Source organism: Coptis chinensis, chromosome 6 (assembly GCF_015680905.1).
Source record: "Coptis chinensis isolate HL-2020 chromosome 6, ASM1568090v1, whole genome shotgun sequence".
In the NCBI taxonomy this organism is placed as follows: Eukaryota; Viridiplantae; Streptophyta; class Magnoliopsida; order Ranunculales; family Ranunculaceae; genus Coptis; species Coptis chinensis.
In genome coordinates, this window is record NC_141461.1 from 37,312,133 (window position 1) to 37,329,036 (window position 16,904).

Below are 16,904 nucleotides of genomic sequence, written 5' to 3' on the forward strand. Positions count from 1 at the left end.
AAGAAGTCGCTCCCCACATCACCACGACGCGGGGACGAGCTGCCAGACGCAGCATGGCGATCTTGCTCCCGATCGTCACCCCCTCCGCGACTCAGAGACCTGAAGACGACCCCACCAGGTCGCCCACCTCCCCCTACCTTAGCACGCTTGCCCTTCCTAGCACCTGAATCTTCAGCTTTACGCTTACCATGGTTTCCTAGCGGGTGAGGTCGGAATGCCATCTCCTCCATCACGAGGGGCGAAGTCTCCCTAACCCCTCTACCACCAAAGACTCACGATACGCCTAGCCATTGTTTACCCCTACGTAACACATTCAAGCATCAACGAGCTACCACGCAAACAAGGTTTCCTAAGATAAACTACGAATCAAACAAAACACGCGCATTCGAGATGATCGATTAGAAGCTGGAACCTCGCACCGTCTAAGAGAGCAGAGCAAACTCGAAGAAAAGATTGGCAAATACCTTTCAGTTTCTCGAAACAGCTCTATTTATGCCTACGAAACGTCTCTTCCCAAGACAAGTCATAATGGCATTGAGACGCCAAACGGCAGGCCACCTGGCACCCATCATTTCATATCTCCCGACCGCCCACATTCTTACATGTGCCACGCGACGCGATCGTAGCTCGAGCTGACTCCAGTACGAGCGCTCGCATCCTCATAGACACGTGCGACCTGCAGGGCATCGACATATAGTACCCTCCGCACGACAAGTTGCAACAGCATACCCATGCTTACAAAGTCCAAACATTCACATCATTCACAAGACTACGTATAAAAAGCAAAAGCAACAAGTTTCACATTCATAAAAGGAGCGAACTGACGACATAACGGAAGCCCCAGTTCACAGACTAACCGTACTGCTGAGAATACTCGGGAAATCCAACACAGTTAATCACTAGTTATCATAATCAATGGCAAAGAAGAAAAACGAGCTGCCCAGGTCAACCCAGGAAACCAAATTCTATTGTTTTACGGCGAGGCCAATTACGACCACAAACAACAACAAACTTTTTAAACAACATCATCAAGATCTTCTCCAAGAGCGACATTCAACGGCCAAGCAGAGCTTCGGATCACCGCCAGACGCCACAACCGCCTCAACAAAGAACCACATTTAGCTCGCCCGGACCAAGGCGATCACTCACGCGCGACCAAGGGGGGAAGGCACGACTGCAGGAACAGTGCTAGCATCTTCGGGTAGTCCGCCTTTGCGTTCTCCCGAAGTTCTGCGTTCTCGCTCCTCCAACAGGTCGTCCAATTTCTTCTCCAGTTCCTCCACCTCAACATGGATGGTGAGATAGGCCTCTTTCGCTTGCAGTGTGGAAGTCTTACATCGTTCAGCATAGGTGTTCGTTGCGACTAGTTGGCCCCTCAATGCCTCCACCTCATGCTTCAGCCCGATCGACTCATTCACTGCAGAGGTCTTCTCCAGAGTCAAGGCAGTGAGTTGGGGCTTCAATAGATCCAAATTTCTTCTCGGACTATGCGCATTTCGCAGATTCGAAAGCTTATCCTTCAGCGACTTGACCTCCGTCTTCTCCAGTCGATACGATCTGGCGGCCGTCTTCAAATTTTCGGTACCCGGATCACCGGTGCGACAACTCGCACAACATATCACGTTAGTATCAAACAACCGCATATAACACGATAACACAGCCAAGTTGGAGCGCAAAGGTTACTTACCAGGCACATTGCCTTATCCATCCCCCTCAGATTCGACTCTAGCTCCTTCGCATCCAGGTCCTTCCTATCACCGTCCAGAGTCATACCCTCCAACAAACAAGCAGCTATGGGTGCGGACTTGTAGCTGCAGTCCGACCTCCTCACATAGCGCTTCTTCCCGGTCACTTCATCTATGTACATCAGGTTACGCTCCAGCTCGTCTTTTCCGGTACTGGCGTGCCCCTTACCAATCTCTCTCACACCAACCTTCCCCTTCATCTTGCCAGAAGCATCTCCAACAACCCTGGTCCGAGCAACCTCCGGCGTGTCCTCACCTAGGATCTTTGAAGTCGGCATCGGGCCTCGACCTCGAGCTGCGAGCGCCTTTCCCGGTTCGCGCGTCACACCACCCCCCCCAAGCGGTCTCGGCCCACCCTCGCAACCTTTGTAGGTCGAGACTCTGGGACTTCGAAGAGAACGTCCTCCAAATCGAACGGAGCGTCCACTTGGCCCTTCCCCACTCCAAACCCAGAGGCACCAGCACCTCCAGCGGGTCGCTTCACCCCGGCACGGCCTCGGTTCCTATCTTCCCTGGTAACCAGATCACTCCTTCGCTTCTCCATCACAGGTTTCCTCGACGCCCTCCCGCTCACCTTATCCCGCGCTCTGGTCTTTTGCACTTTCCTTCTCTCCCTAATTGCGGGTCCTCCCCTTTCTTCAAAGAAATGAGCAACTTCCGATAGCTTTGCTCGTTTCTCAGCTCGCGTCAACCTAGCGAACTTCTCAATCACCTGTCGACTCGACTCCTTTTCTAAGTGGATATCTGCACAAGACAACAAAACAGTACAAAACCAACCAACGCAAGATCGGTATTATCAGACAACGCACTGGTACCCACCAGTAAAGTCGCATATTTTATTGTCCACACTGAACCCGCTCGCATAGTAGCTTCCAACAAGCAGCAGTGGTCGTTTATCCCACGACTTGTTACTCTTACCATCCAGAACGCTCGACAGTGTAGCTCGAGTTTGCAAGCCAAAGTTCAGCGACCGAGATCGCTTTAATAAGTAATGCTTGATAACATCAGCGACCTCTATCCGGTACTCACCGCTGGCGTTCAACAGGTCAAAAACCTTGAACAACCGCCACGTGTTACCCACAAACCGAACAGCGCATTGCCCGCGCGGTTCAAGAACTCACAAACCAAATTGGAGGATCGGTATCGCCATGTACGCCCTCGCCCCTCCCTCGATTATCACCCCATGATTCATTGGGGTGTACCTATCGCTATAGACCGGGCGTTACGGTCGTCGCTCATGGATCTCCAGACCGATTACGGTTATCCCATATTTCTCTCTTAAATATGGGAACACCCTCAAAGCATGTCTGTCCATAGCCCTAGGCGGCAGCCCGCTAGAAGACGACCTCTCACAGCGACCTGAAGTGCTAGCCTCAGCAACTACAGACGCAGATCGAGCCGCATTTTCCTCACTTCCAGCCCCCTCAACCGCCTTATCTTCATCATCACCCTCAACCACCCCACACACAGACTCATCTTTCTATTCCTCTTCGTCATCCCAACCAAAAGAAACTTCACGAACCTCATTAGATCGCGTGTCGTCGGAGTCAGACATCTTTCTTCTAACCCTAACAATTCTAGCCACTAGTAACTAACCGATTATCCTAACAGCTCTAGCACAGAGACTAAGAACGAAACAAGAAGCAGGAGTTCAACAATGGCAGAAAACTAACCTGAAGAATGTTGCGGTAGTGAAGTGGTTTCTACCAGACGAAGCCGCCAAATGACATTTCAAAAGACCCAGCGAAATTTTGAACAACCGCCCCTCCAGTTTCCAAGGCATCATGATTACACCCCCAACCCTAACTGCACACGACTCCCAACCAACTGTCCTGTCTTTTCACATCCCGAAAAAATGGGGCGGCATGTTTTTCTCTGCAACTGCTCAAATTCTCTCACGTGCTGGTCACGTGTCAAACGTCTACGCTCACCAGCTCACAGGGTACCACAAATCGTTTCCCCCAGCTAGACGGATATCTCCACCTCTAGCACGACCCACACGCGCTACTGTTTTTCTCTCAGCAAACCGCTCCTCGACCGGTAGCGCTTACCTTACCGAGGGGCTGTGTGGGAGTGATATCCCCCTTAGGAATATCGGGCGCGCATCTTTCGACGGGTGGAACTATCACGCCGACCTGCGGAACCGATCGCACCCCATAAGCTAAGAGAACGTTCCAAAGACAATTCGCACCCGATGACGCGAGCCAGGCTATAACGCGGACTCGCCTTGCCTTCTAGAAGCAATCATGAGCATAGAGCACATGTGCACGGATCATCGCCACCACCATCGACCACCGCCGCAAAACTACTTGCCCAGACTACTAATCTCCATCATCACAGCAGACTTATAGAGACAGGTCTCACACGCCTCTTTGATCTAAACCCCACGTTGGTGGCACACTTTACACGTGGTGGGCGAGGATTCATTCTGAACATCTATAAATACCCCTCCCATGAACTACGCCAGACCTGATTCTTGTCTCCCAAAAAAGATCAAGAGCAAGATACATAGGCAGTTCGCTCCTAAGCCGAACTCGGTCCCCCTTATATCCCTTTTCAGTTCCCATCCAAATGTATATATAAAGGAAAGCTGAAACACACCTTTACACCTATAAAATAGAGTAATACATCAATAACTAAGACAGTTCCAACTTCCAAGTATCCTTTAACTTTTGTCACGGTTCTCCGATCGTAACATTCGAACGATGGCAATACATGATCTAAGAGAGAGTACTCCAACCAATACATTAGAAACTAGGAAGGAGATTTTGCTGGCTCCCATCAGCTATAGAGCCACGGTCCGAAGCAAACAAAACACATACTTTCAGATTTTCAATAGTTTACCTGCAATGATCGCACAGCAAAAACATTCCTCTGCTCTATTATCCTAGAGCAGAAAGACGGTTTCCCTCCTATGGACCAGAAAGACGCTGATATTGATCCCTAAATAAACCATTATTTCCTTGCACTGGCCGTACTATAGGAAGAATTATTCCACCAAAATCTAAACTGAAGCAAGTATATTTTTAATTTTCGGGTGATGTCTAAATGTGAAATAGCAATCCTGCTCAAGCTTTTTCTACTAAGTTTCTTTTCTTACTTGCAACGAAAAAACATGTTTTTAAGGCTGAGGAAGGTTGCTTAGCCAAAGAAAACAAGTACTCCATAATCAACTACATGGCTCCAGTTTGCCAACAAAGATGATGATAAACAACAAGGAAGATAACCTAAAAATATGACTGTACTACATATGGTAGAGATAGCAAAAGGGAGGATAACTAAAGATTCAGTGCTATCTTGAGAACTTGAGAACATTAAATCATCCACTCTCAATTATTTTTATTACCAATAATCCTCTCCCTAGACATTAGACAACTAGTAGCACCACGCTGCAGCTAAACAGAGTGCAGCTTCAGAACATGAGTTTACTGAACGGAAGCCATGTGAACAATCAGATCAACCATACGTGAGCTGTGTGACAAAACAACTCAAGTCAGAGTGGATAACAGTGGTAGTCATTTAAATAAAATAAATCTTGTGAACAGCCAACTCTTGGAACCGATATGACAGGCAAGACATAAACCATACGCAGTTCGTAGTGGGAAACATGTCTCAGCATAGGAAGTGTTTTTACCTGTAGCCCCATTCATTGTCATACCAAGACACAAGCTTCACAAAGTTGTTGTTCAGAGCAATTCCAGCCTTAGCATCTTTGACCTGCAAGTTAAAACAAAAAAAGCATAAGTAAACCTATAGACTTGAAACTCGAGCAAGTAGAACTGTAGAAGTACACTTCAGTAAATACAACCAAACAAATGCAAAAAAGTTGCACAGGTAAGTGTGTACCCATTCCAGGTATTTGTAATAGGATACCCAAATGATTACTAACTAATATTGTGAGCCGAGCTGTAACATCAAAACTTCCAACATCTTTCAATATTTAGCCACCCTTCAACAAAAAGGGGTGTGTATATAAGCTCACTTTTTTGGCGAATTAGATTCTTTTACAGTAAAAAGTTGATCACTGTGGAATATAGAAAGGGCAAACTGTACAGTGTCAATGGGCATGCACACTACCATATGCCCATCATCTAGACTCTAGGCTCATCCCTTATACCTCGCATATTTTCATGCCCCTACGCCTTCAATCTCACGTAGTGTACTCACTAGACACATGCATAAAACATGTCGATCACTGAATTGACAAAAGAAATTAAATTAAAAAATGTCCTTACCTGTTGTCGCCAATAAAATCGGTAGAGACCACATCATCTTTGGCCCTGTAATTCCCTTCAACTTACCCTCAGACTCCTCCCTGACCATCCACACATAGTATTTAGTTAAAAAAGAAAATAAATCTTATTCTTATCAAAAAGTTGTTCCAAATAAGATCTTATCTTTATAACCAAAAAAGTAACACACTGCAATCCTTACTTGATAGCAGCTTTGATTTGTTCCTAACTCGCAGCTTTCTCAAGCCACACGGTAAGATCCACTACTGAGACATCCACCACAGGGACACGGAAAGACATTCCAGTCAATTTCCCATTCAATGCAGGAAGCACTTTGCCAATGGCCTACAAGTTGTACAAGTTGAAATTCAGTTTCTCAGTCAACTTAAAGAATTCCAAACAATACGGTGAACTGAAACAAATTGTGACCGTATAAACAACAGTTATGACCTAACATATGAGCTTCAACAAATCACACACCCATACCTAAAACATCTTTCAACTTCATAATGGGGAAATAGAACTGTCTTACTCAAAACCCAAAATGTAACACTTAAGACCAAAAGAAAAAAAAGGTTATGCTAGTACCTTAGCAGCACCAGTACTGCTGGGAATGATGTTGAATGATGCAGCCCTTCCACCTCTCCTGTCTTTGCTTGATGGACCATCAACAGTCTTTTGCGTGGCTGCACAATAGAAGAAACTAATTAAAAAATAATTCAACGATTCTTCCCTCAATGCAAGAAAAATCAGCCGAGAATGAAAAAAAACCTGACCAGTAATAGAGTGAACAGTGGTCATAAGACCATCAACAATGCCAACATGAAGAACAATGAGAAAAACAGGTTCTACACAAAAGATATAAAGTAGATCAACCAATCCATTGATGCAAAACATATCAATTTGGAAACCTTGGCAAGGGGAGCAAGACAGTTGGTAGTACAGCTAGCATCCCCGATATCAGCAAGGTTTTTATCAAGTAAGAAAAAGGGAACAATTATCATGCGAACGAAGGACTCAAACTAGAACTAAAAGAGTGGATGGTGGATACTGAAGGTGTCAATCTGTTGGCTGTTATGTGTTCATGAAGATGTGGATGCTAAAAGGACAACAAGTAATCATTTGATTGAAGTGCTTGAAGTCCTTGGTATTGAGGCTGCTTGTCGTGCGTTACTTGATGAGTTGCGTAAGGTTCTATCCTTTGATGGATCTTATGTCAATTATAGGCATCTTGCTGTCCTGTGTGACACTGTGACTTATTGAGGTCACTTAGTGGCTATTACTCGCCATGGTATCAACCGGAATGATACTGGGCCATTGATGGGATGTTTATTTGAGGAAACTGTGGACATTCTTTTGGGTGCAGCTGTCTATGCTGAAACTGATCATCTCAGGGGTGTTACTGAAAATATCATGCTGGGTCAGCTGGCTCCCATTGGCACAGGAGACTGTGCCCTGTATTTGAATGATCAAATGTTGCTGATATCTGTTGATCTCCAACTACCTAGTTATTTTGAAGGTGGTGGATTTGATTTTTCTGTGACCCCTTCTTCACCTGTCACAATAACTCCATACCACACTAGTTTCCCAGACTATTCACTGAGCCCAAATGTCCATTCTTCGCCCAGTACAACTGCTAACTTTTCTCCATATGTTGGTGGGATGGGTCTCTCTGGTACTTCATACAGTGCATGGAGTCCATTATCCTCTGGCTACAATTCATCGTATCGGGGTTACATCCCTACAACTCCTAGTTACAGGCCATCTTCACTGGGGAATGATCCTTACTTGGTTGCAGTCCAAATTCCCCAATGTATAGTCCATATTCTCCTGGTTATGATTCAAAACTCCTTCCATATTCACCCACAAGTCCATCTTAATTGCCCACTTCACCCAGATACAGTCTTACTAGCTACAGCCCCACTTCACCATCATATGACCAGACATGTCCTTCTTATACTACCTCACCATCTTATATTCCAAACTCACCTTTGTATAGCCCGACTTCTACTATGTACAGCGATACATCTCTTGTGGATAGCAAAACTTCTTCTCCTAGGCAGTGGTGGAGCCAGGGGGTCCCAGGGTACACACTGGCGTACCCTCAACATTCTATACAAAAAAATATAAATAGTTATTATCACTACTTAAGACTTAATCACTGTACTTATCACTTAAGACTTAATCACTGTACCAACAATCTCCTTAGCTATATTTTGCCTCCCCAAAACACACACACACACACACACACAACAATTTGTCATTGATCACTCTAGATTTTCCCACTAAGCCACTAGCCTACTCGGGTGTTTTTTTTCAAACAATTAACATCCTTACACGGTTTTATTTTCAGTTTTCTTTCATCTCAGTCAAGATTTTCTTGACGTGAATTATATTCTTACTGAAGGGGTCATTACAACACGTAGTAACTAATATGGCCACAATCTATTAGCATATACACTATGTTTGTGAAAACGGTTTCAGGTTTTGAAGTCTGTTTTAATGAGAATCTATTTTATTTGGATGTGTTGGTCGTGGTGTTTCATATGTAAATTTTTTTAATCCATATGCATGATTGTTATTCTTAGGTGATCTCAAGTTTGGTGTAAATAACCTCAGCTTGTATTAATCCAAGCTTACTTGCTGTCAGTTTATTCCTTCCAGTTGGATATTTAGATTCCTCCAAAGTTCTTACTATACATCTTAAACACTGAAGCTGTTTTTATTTAAAGGGAAACGGAACTGAATTTCATTATTGTTGCTTGTGTAGGCAGGTGAAGCATGTTAGATATTACATGCAATGAGCTGTATCAGAAACTTAACTTTTGAAATTAGGATTTCGTGCATCCGTGTATAGCAAATTAAGCTTATTTGGTCTTGAGAAGTAATAATATCATTTTTTTAAAGGGCTGATAATATTGATCATATTAGAATTCCCCTTTTTTTTTCTTAGTCATATATATGGTTCTCTAGGTGTGATTGTGTTGGACAAGGAATGTAAATGGGGAGGGTCGGGGTTGGCTCACCCTCACTCAATTTCCTGGGTCCGCCACTGCTCCTAGGTATATACCACACCCTCAGCAAGCTATAGTCCCACCTCACCAAAGCAGTATTTTCCCTTTTTTTCCTCAGTCAGCAAAACTCACTAATATTCAAATCTGTCAAAATAAGCATTAATCCATGTCACCAAACTTACCATGAGCACAATAACTACTTTTGAAGTCTCAAATAGTATACAAATTGAAGCATAAGATAAGAACTAGTAGCAAACCAAACATGAAGATGTCAGAGATAAGTCATAGCTACATTACATTAAAATTAATACTCACTTAGAAACTCAACTACTAATAAACATCCAAGAATATCAAATCATACCCAGGGGAAAAAAAAGGGTGTCGTGCCTAAAATTTTAAAACATCCCATCGTCCAATTCAATGAACACATAATAGAAGAAACTAATTCAAAAATAATTCAAAGATTCTTCCCTCAATGCAAGAAAAATCAACCGAAAATGAAAAAAAAACTGACCAGTAATAGAGTGAACAGTGGGCATAAGACCCTCAACAATGTCAACATGAAGAACAATGAGAAAAACAGGTTCTACACAAAAGATATAAAGTAGATCAACCAATCCATTGATGCAAAACATATCAATTTGGAAACCTTGGCAAGGGGAGCAAGACAGTTGGTAGTACAGCTAGCATTTGAGACAATGTGGATGTCAGATTTGTATTCGCTCTCATTGACAACCATGACAAACATAGGAGCATCTTTGCTTGGGGGCAGAAATGATAACCTTTTTTGCACCACCCTGATCACCAAGACATCCAAAACAAAGACAATATAATTTTAAAAAGGGGAAAACAAAAATTACATACACTTAACCACATATGAAGGTATCAAACTTATATTCTCAACTCCTTATATTAAAATGAAGCAGTAAAATGCCAATAATTTCTAACCTTCAAGTGGACCGCTGCCTTGTCCTTGTCAGTGAACACACCAGTTGACTCAACAACGAATTCAGCTCCAGTCTCGCCCCAAGGGATGTTTATTTAAACCAGAACAAAATTAGAAGGCCAAAAAGGTAAATCAGAACGATAGTGATAATAGCAAACCTCATAAGATTTTGCTGGTCAAATCAAAGCAAAAAAAATGCATTTTGAAAGGTTTTGTTCAGTCTTAGAAAATGATCCCTCACAAACATGCAAGTTAAATCAAAACAGTGATGCCACAGCCCTAGCTACAGAAATTTCATCGAATTTATAGTGTACACTGATAGGTTTTTCTTCAAGTCCAGGCGTTTTGTTAGTGTTTGTAGCATCAAATCCAATATATATATCAAAAGAAGATGGAGATTGTATAGCAAAATTAATATCTATTTGATAGATAGTTGTACATTAGCCTCGGCTTTATAAATCAACTTTTGATAAAATTCTGTGTACAAAAAACCGAGCTAAGCTGCATTTTGACACCAAGGGGTCGTTTATTTTGACACCAAGGGGTCGTTTGTTTTTTTAGCCTCTAAATGTTCAATGCTAAATGGCCCACCATCTTAATGAATGGGCTGATCACTGTAATCACGTTTGTTTTCTGTCAGAATTACCTGGCGGTGGTTAATGGTGAATACAAATCATTTGGATAATTTTACTTATGTTATCAATTTTGAACACAAATTTATTGATGATATAAACTTCCTTCCCCATAATTTTCAACATGATTCACCTTGGGGCTTGGGTGCATGAGCTTGTGATCATGATCAAATAGATGTGATAGGCTTGTTTTCTTGTTTTACTTTTATTTTGATTGTCTAAAATGAGGAAAACAAATGGGCTTTTATAAGTTTGTTGTAACTGTGGTGGTAGGATCCACGACTATCAAAATCAAGGGTCGATTGACCGTTGCAAGTCGCAATAATTAGAGTCGGGAATAGATGATAGCTGGGAATAGTGGGCCCAAAGTAAGACAAGCGGCAGAGTCGAGTGTACAGTATCGTACCGCGGAGTGTAAAGGTGGACCGAAACCCTACGCGTGGAAGGCCGAGGAGCGAGAGATGGGGAGACAAGTGGACGGCTGTGGTGCGAGGGAGGGGGGTATAAATAGATTAGTGTTAGGAGAGAAAAAGAAGAGGAAAAAAAGGAAAAGAAAGAGAGAGGAAAATACATTGAGTCTTAGAGGGTGAAATACACGTTCACACATTTGGCACCGTTTGTGGGGAACGAGAGCTGAACAGTAGTAGGTATGGCAATGAAGGCGAAGAGAGGGGTAGGACGACCGAGGAAAGTGTCGGTCATAGAGGGCGGCTGAATCGGTAGGAGATGATGGGGGAGAGCAAGGGGTGGAAGAGACAGTGGCATCGTCTTCGAAAGAAACGAGACAACTAAGAGAGGAAGTGGCGAGGTTGAGGAAAGAGAACGAGGAGTTGCGAAGGGAGAGGGAGACCATAGAGGAATTAGAAAAGGAGATGTCAGAAACGGTGAGAGAGGAAGAAGGGAGACCCCATGTGGGGGAGAACGGGGTGCCGGGGCTCACTAGGGAGCAGGTGAAGGAGATGATTGTCAACGATCTGAAAGCGAGCTTGGAGCAAGCAAAAGGTACATCCGGGACAGCGAACCAGGTGGTGGCGGGATTAAACCGCAACCCATTGGCGGATGCAATTTGGAAGGCGGAGGTCCCGAAGCGGTTCAACCAGCCTAGGTTTGAGAGGTACGATGGGACAGGAGATCCGGCGGACCACATCCACCACTTTCGGCAGCAAATGCCGCTGTGGCAGGAACCCAGGTATGACGGATTTCGATGCATGTTGTTCCCAGCAAGCTTGAAAGGGGGAGCCTCGGACTGGTATTATAGACTGCCCTCGAAAAGTATACACAATTTCCTAGAGATGGAGCAAGCCTTCGTGGACCACTTCATACACCAGAAAAGGCGGGTGGTGGACATAGCGCCCCGCTTAACGTAAAGACGAGAGGGACCGCAGAGTCGGTGAGAGAATTCTTATGCATTCAAGGCGAAACATTAAAGGTGATTGCCTTTGAGAGGGGCTGCGACCGGGAACAAAATTACAAAGTACGAATCGTGGCTAAGAACGCGAGATCACGCCACTGCAAGACTTGTACCGAGGGTGGAGGAGTATATACGATTATGAGGACACACCGCAAAAGAGACAAGGAGGACGAGGGAAAGCCGTCATCGCTTTGGATCGGGCGGACGACTAGCGGCGCAGTCACGACACATCGGTAGAGAGTGGTGGACGCCGTGGTTACACTTCACGGCCAGAAAAGAGTAGCATCGAAGGCCGGAGAGAATACAGAGAACGGAAGCCTAGCCGTATCGAGAAGTGGATCTGACACCAGTGAACCGGCCGCTGAGTGAACTGTTACCGCTGAATCAGGGTTTGCAAGGCTATGAGGTCCGTGGAGCAAGCCCAACGAAATACCAAGCAAACCATATTGTGCATATCATTAGATACATAATCATGAAACGAATGAATGCTACGCCCTCAAGTGGATGGTACAAAAGATGATAGGGAGAGGGATGCTTAAGGAGTTTACTAAGGAAAAAGAGAAAGCGGAGCAGCTGCCGAACCAGGGGAGAATTCTGGGTACAATAAATATCATATTTCGTGGGGAAAATCTTGAGTCATAACGCTCACCGGGATCGGATACGACGGACAGCTATCATCCAACAAGTTAATGAGGAGGCAGGGTATTCACGGCCCGTCCCATGGCCCACGACCGGCAAAGGAAGCATCGTGTTTATAGACGCGGACTTGAAAACGGTGGACTGCCCACACGAAGATGCGTTGGTGATCACGGTGGCCATGGGAAATTACATGGTGAAAAGGGTGTTGATTGACTGCAGCAGTGCGGTGGATTTGTTATTCGTAGGGACGATGGAGGAAATGAAGATAGACAGGAGACAGCTGAGGCCATCGCAGACTAACTTGTACGGGTTCAATGGGAGTATGACCGAACCATCGGAGAGCTCACATTGCGTGACCACGGACTGTGGACGGTGTTCTCGCGATTCAAGGTTGTGGACGCGAACTCACAGTACAATGCCATCTTTGGCAAGCGATGGATCCATGAGATGAAAGCGGTACCATCCACCTATTACCAAATAATCAGATTCCCCACCCCAACGGGGATGCATGAAGTGCACGGAGATCAGGTGACAGCGCGGAATAGCCATTAGGGAACAGTGAAGAGGTTGATTCGGGGGGACGAGAGGGAGACCTCGAAACCAAGGAAAAGGCAGGCATAGCAGTTACAGTGTGCTTCCACGGAAAAAGAGGCTGAGACGCCGGTGATACCGAAAACGCTGGATGAGATCGAATTAGTAAATGTGGGAACCAGGGAAGAAGAAAAGTTCACATCGGTGGGGTCAAATTTGTTGAAATAGTGGAAAGGTAAATTGGTGCAGTTCCTCTCAGAGAATAAGGACGTCTTTGCTTGGGCAATTGAAGCACTACACCATAAAAGGTGTTTAGTAACGACCATAACCGTTACTTATATTTTTACTAACGGTTATATCCGTTAGCTCTGGGGTGTTACAGTCACTTACGCAAATTTTAGTAACAGATATATCCGTTACTTAAATTAATTTTAGTAACGGTTATATCCGTTAGTATATATATTGTAACAAATAGTCAACGGGTGATTGCCTCTTGGAATAGTTCATTTGTAACGAATATTAGCGTTAGTAAAATTTGGCGCACTTATTAGTAACAATTTTAGTAACGGTTATATCCGTTACTAAACCACAGTCCAATGATAAAAAAAAAAATTGGGCCAAAATGTTCCCGGCACGCGTTTTCACCACAGACATACAAAGATATCACATTCCACGAGTCAAGTGACAAATGAATAACTAGAAACACTTATCGAAGAAAAAAAAATGAATAACAAGAAACACCAACCGATTAAACATTAATAAAATAAAGCCAACAATCCAAATCCCAATTTACAAATCAAACATACATATAGATGTTCATACACAACAACGGAGAAATTAGTAGGAGCAAATCCACTAAAAAGCTTCCTCGTCCAAACTAGAGTGAGACACAAATACAAATCATATCCAAAAATTAAGGAGACAAGCAGTTGTGGCACATCATTCATTCTCTCTTGGGCACATTAACCTGCTGCACATTATCTAAGGTTTAGAAGAAAACGAAAATAGAATGTATATAAACAAGAAGAAAAAAATATGACATGCAAATTAAGAACTTACGTGTTAATTAGTAAGAACTTCCGCTTTGCCTCCTACCACAAATGGATTTCTTGTTATACCGCTATAATGTTTGCAAGAACCAAATATCTAGCACAAAGAGGAGACAAGAACATGGACACAAATGGAGGGAAGAAGATCAACCAATGACAATAACATTGTCTCCTAGAACGAAAGTAACAAATATACTAGAATGCCAAGACATAAGTAAAAGTGCAACAAATACTTGTAAGCATTTGGAAATGCAATAAAGTTTCACCCTTTAGTTGGCTCACACATACTTAGGAATGAAGTAAAACATTTAGATCCATATGACACATGTAATTCAATGCAAGTATAATCGTAAGCCACCTAATAAAAAAGCTTACCCAACATACCAGGAAGATAACAGGAGCAATCCAAATCCCATTTTATGAACCTACGACATTCTTAGTAACATAAAGGGTATACATATCCCTCGACTGACCACTAATTGCTCCAAATATCTCTTCATCTCCACTTTAGTTGTCATATGCAACCTAATCACAAATACAAAAAAGGCCTTTATTAATTACAAGGTAAATCAGGATATATATAACGAACAAAAATAGTTGGAAACTAAAGAGCTATTTTATAATTACTACACAAGTCATGTACTCTAAAGATTCCCAGCCATGACATAAAAATTCAAAGTCAGGATATAAACCCAACCCCAAAATAATTCCATGTCATGACAACGAAGTAACATAAAATAAATCTCAAGCCATATCTATGGGGGGAGGATTCTAGAAAGTCCCAATAGGATGTAAGGATGGGATTGTTTCAAAGAGCCTCTGGGGCCTTAAACAATCTCCTAACCAACAAGCAACTTCACCAATCTCAAAATACTATTTGGGAGAAAAGGACCGAACATAAGAGATCTCATACTATTATCGGTATTTGACACGCTTGAGAACTAGTTTATCAGGTCCATTGTTTTGAACAATTTTTTTTTTTTTTTTTGAGTAACATTCCAAATGGTATTTGTAGGCAGTAAGTAGTCACATTTCACGCTATTAGAATTGCTCTTTGCAGCTCATTTACCAAGCCACTCTACAATTTCACCGGCGGTAAATCACACACTAAGTGGAGAATATATTCTTAAATGCTAAGGCGTGAGTCAAAGCATTTACCTAGTCAAAGCCCCTCAATGTATAATGGCATGAGCATGCATTCACTTTAGAATAGATAAAATTCTAAAATTCATATCCGAAAGAAAAGGATATATGTAAAAGAAAAAAGGAAATAACCACAAGACAGATTTTTATGCTTTTTTTTTTTTGGTCTGGGGTCCTACTTATCAAAAAAACAAAGCTCGGTGTTGAAGAAATAAGAGAAACAAGCTCAAGCTTACAGAGAGAAAAAAAATTGAAAACAAAAGGGAAGAAACACACACCAAAACACGTTAAAATTTGCACACAATGAGATGGTAAAACAAAAGATGCCCAAAGGATACCTCCTCATTATCGATTGACTAGTACTTTTCTCTCAACTTCGTTTTTCAGTTCAATCACTCATTCCTCAACATTTCAAAGCGGTGGATATCGTTTGATTCGATTCGAATCGGATTACATTTCCCCTTGAATAGCTGGTTCTAAACAATCATCTTCCCCGTCCAAAGCAAACACAGTTTCTGAATATTTATATTTGACAAGTCATGAAAAGTTCCTACAAAGATATGAGAATAAATTAATAGATCAAATGTCCACTGAATCCATTAGATCGAAGTGAACTTTTATGAGTTTACAGGGAAGACACAAGGATCTCCAAGATAAAATGGATTGTCTTCTCCAATGAAACAAAACACTCGGATATTTCTTTTCTTTTTTCACTCGTTGAAAAGCAAACATCAAATCCCTAGTCATTAAGAAATTTACTTTTACTTTCATAGTTTCGGAAATGATAAGTGACAAAGTGAGGGATACGACAGATATATCATACATTTTGATCCGATCTTGGTGATCTGGGCTTTATTTTGCCAGTGTTACGGTGTACCAAGATGCTCCACAAACCACTAGGCTTCTGAAAAAACTTAAGTAAATCAAAGCATACCAATAGAGGCAACAAATAGTATGATAATGCCCCTCAACAAGATTAAATACACATACAACGTGTGTCATAAACAGAACATGACAAATAAATGAAAGAAAAGTACAGGCATATGGAGGCCGGATCAAACCTATCTCAAGTGGATTCCATCGGTTGTGGTCCTACTACCCTTCATCATATTTGCACTCCTTCCACTTCTCTCAGAATCTAAGTATTTGCTTGCTAAAAGAAAGCCCCGGTAACCTTGATCATCTCCCTAATTGATTGAACCAAAGGAAAATTGCAAAGAATTATATGATCAATACATAGAAATGCATCAAGCATTATATATTAGAAATAAAATCAAATACAAATGCACATATCACCACAATGAGTACTCAACAAGAAAACTTAGATTACTTAGATGCCTACATACATCTCCGCGAGGGAATGAATGCATTTTACACCAAAAATGTGATTTTCTAACAGAATTTAGGAACCATAAACAAGGATCATCTTGCAATATCCCACATATCATTTCCAAAGGTAGTCACATGCGATAGGAAGATCGACTTTTGAGACCTTCCGTGTTACTTTGTTGGAGGGAGATAACGGAACATCTCGATATATCCACTTTGTTAATATCATGCCT

At 42.6% G+C, this 16,904-nt stretch overlaps 1 long non-coding RNA gene and 2 pseudogenes across 1 annotated transcript; 1 reads left to right on the forward strand and 2 right to left on the reverse strand.

Moving 5' to 3' along the window:
* Positions 1 to 2,067: 2,067 nt before the first annotated feature.
* LOC147492832 (uncharacterized) lies at positions 2,068 to 6,887 on the reverse strand (annotated as a pseudogene).
* Positions 6,888 to 7,012: 125 nt separating this feature from the next.
* LOC147492833 (DNA-directed RNA polymerase II subunit RPB1 pseudogene) lies at positions 7,013 to 8,606 on the forward strand (annotated as a pseudogene).
* Positions 8,607 to 14,248: 5,642 nt separating this feature from the next.
* Positions 14,249 to 16,244, reverse strand: LOC147492834 (uncharacterized). Its single transcript, XR_015199719.1, has 3 exons — positions 16,166 to 16,244; positions 14,575 to 14,724; positions 14,249 to 14,296 (listed from the first exon to the last, which is right to left on the reverse strand). It is a non-coding gene; the product is annotated as an uncharacterized LOC147492834 (long non-coding RNA).
* Between the last annotated feature and the right edge of the window lie 660 nt (positions 16,245 to 16,904).